Consider the following 3,058-nt stretch of genomic DNA (forward strand, 5'->3'; position numbering starts at 1 on the left):
AAAGCTCCCTCTACACTGTCCCCATCAAACACTCCCAGGACAGGTACAGCACGGGGTTAGATACAGAGTAAAACTCCCTCTACACTGTCCCCATCAAACACTCCCAGGATAGGTACAGCACGGGGTTAGATACAGAGTAAAACTCCCTCTACACTGTCCCCATCAAACACTCCCAGGACAGGTGCAGCATGGGGTTAGATACAGAGTAAAGCTCCCTCTACACTGACCCCATCAAACACTCCCAGGACAGGTACAGCACGGGGTTAGATAACAGAGTAAAGCTCCCTCTAAACTGTCCCCCTCAAACACTCCCAGGACAGGTACAGCACGGGGTTAGATAACAGAGTAAAGCTCCCTCTACACTGTCCCCCTCAAACACTCCCAGGACAGGTACAGCACGGGGTTAGATACATGGTAAAGCTCCATCTACACTGTCCCCATCAAACTCTCCCAGGACAGGTACAGCATGGGGTTAGATACAGAGTAAAGCTCCCTGTACACTGTCCCCATCAAACACTCCCAGGACAGGCACAGCACGGGGTTAGATACAGAGTAAAGCTCCCTGTACACTGTCCCCATCAAACACTCCCAGGACAGGCACAGCACGGGGTTAGATACAGAGTAAAGCTCCCTCTACACTGTCCCCATCAAACACTCCCAGGACAGGTACAGCACGGGGTGAGATACAGAGTAAAGCTCCCTCTACACTCTCCCCATCAAACACTCCCAGGACAGGTACAGCACGGGGTGAGATACAGAGTAAAGCTCCCTCTACACTGTCCCCATCAAACACTCCCAGGACAGGTACAGCACGGGGTTAGATACAGAGTAAAGCTCCCTCTACACTGTCCCCTCAAACACTCCCAGGACAGGCACAGCACGGGGTTAGATACAGAGTAAAGCTCCCTCTACACTCTCCCCATCAAACACTCCCAGGACAGGTACAGCACGGGTTAGATACAGAGTAAAGCTCCCTCTACACTGTCCCCATCAAACACTCCCAGGACAGGCACAGCACGGGGTTAGATACAGAGTAAAGCTCCCTCTACACTGTCCCCATCAAACACTCCCAGGACAGGTACAGCACGGGGTTAGAGACAGAGTAAAGCTCCCTCTACACTGTCCCCATCAAACACTCCCAGGACAGGTACAGCACGGGTTAGATACAGAGTAAAGCTCCCTCTACACTGTCCCCATCAAACACTCCCAGGACAGGTACAGCACGGGGTTAGATACAGAGTAAAGCTCCCTCTACACTGTCCCCATCAAACACTCCCAGGACAGGTACAGCACGGGGTTAGAGACAGAGTAAAGCTCCCTCTACACTGTCCCCATCAAACACTCCCAGGACAGGTACAGCACGGGGTTAGAGACAGAGTAAAGCTCCCTCTGCACTGTCCCCATCAAACAGTGATGGAAGGAGTCATCAACAGTGGTATCAAGCGGCACTTACTGAGCAATAACCTGCTCACGGAGGCTCAGTTTGGGTTCCGCCCAGGGTCACTCAGCTCCTGACCTCACCACAACCTTGGTCCAAACATTATTAGTTAAGCTGAACTACTTTGGCGACGCGCGAGTGACCGCCCCCAACATGGACACAAATCTTCAGTCAGACGAGCCCGAGAAAAAACGGAGTCAGTGGTAATCGGGGGGAAAACTCTCCGCTGGGGGGCGGTCAGACCCGGCACAAAGGAAGATGGTTGTGGTGGTTGGAGGTCAATCATCTCAGCTCCAGGACATCACTGCAGGAGTTCCCCAAGGTAGTGTCCTCGGTCCCAACACATTCAGCTGCTCCATCAATGACCTCCCTTCCATCAGAAGGTCAGAAGTGGGGATGTTTGCGGATGACTGCACAATGTTCAGCACCATTCGCGACTCCTCAGACACTGAGCAGTCCCTGTCCAAATGCAGCAAGACCCGGACAATATCCAGGCTCGGGGCTGGCAAGGGGCAAGTTACATTCACACCACACAAGTGCCAGGCAGTGACCATCTCCTACAAGAGAGGATCTAACCATCTCACCTTGGATTGCCAGCGCTGTACCCCCCAGGGAACAGCGTGACACTCACCATTGAGCAGAAATTGGACCAGCCATATTCCAGAACTAGGGGTCATTGTCAAAATATGGGGTCACTTTTGGAACTCCCTCAAAAGTAGTGGAAACGGATATTTGGATTCTGGATCAACTAAGGGCTGCAAGGTTATGAGAGGTAGGGAGGAAATTACAATCAGACCAGCGACATTGTAATTAAATGACAGAGCAGGGTCACAGAGCTGTGTTATTGAATGACAGCAGGTTCAAGGGGCTGTGTTATTGAATGACAGCAGGTTCAAAGGGCTGTGTTATTGAATGAATGCAGGGTCAAAGGGCTGTGTTATTGAATGACAGCAGGTTCACAGGGCTGTGTTATTGAATGACAGCAGGTTCACAGGGCTGTGTTATTGAATGACAGCAGGTTCACAGAGCTGTGTTATTGAATGACAGCAGGTTCAAAGGGCTGTGTTATTGAATGACAGCAGGTTCAAAGGGCTGTGTTATTGAATGACAGCAGGGTCACAGAGCTGTGTTATTGAATGACAGCAGGTTCAAAGGGCTGTGTTATTGAATGACAGCAGGGTCACAGAGCTGTGTTATTGAATGACAGCAGGTTCAAAAGGCTGTGTTATTGAATGACAGCAGGTTCAAGGGGCTGTGTTATTGAATGACAGCAGGTTCAAAAGCTGTGTTATTGAATGACAGCAGGTTCAAGGGGCTGTGTTATTGAATGACAGCAGGGTCAAAGGGCTGTGTTATTGAATGACAGCAGGTTCACAGGGCTGTGTTATTGAATGACAGCAGGTTCAAAAGGCTGTGTTATTGAATGACAGCAGGTTCACAGGGCTGTGTTATTGAATGACAGCAAGTTCAAAGGGCTGTGTTAGTGAATGACAGCAGGGTCACAGAGCTGTGTTATTGAATGACAGCAGGTTCACAGCTGTGTTATTGAATGACAGCAGGTTCAAAGGGCTGTGTTATTGAATGACAGCAGGGTCACAGAGCTGTGTTATTGAATGACAG

Source organism: Scyliorhinus torazame, chromosome 24, assembly GCF_047496885.1.
Source record: "Scyliorhinus torazame isolate Kashiwa2021f chromosome 24, sScyTor2.1, whole genome shotgun sequence".
In the NCBI taxonomy this organism is placed as follows: domain Eukaryota; kingdom Metazoa; phylum Chordata; class Chondrichthyes; order Carcharhiniformes; family Scyliorhinidae; genus Scyliorhinus; species Scyliorhinus torazame.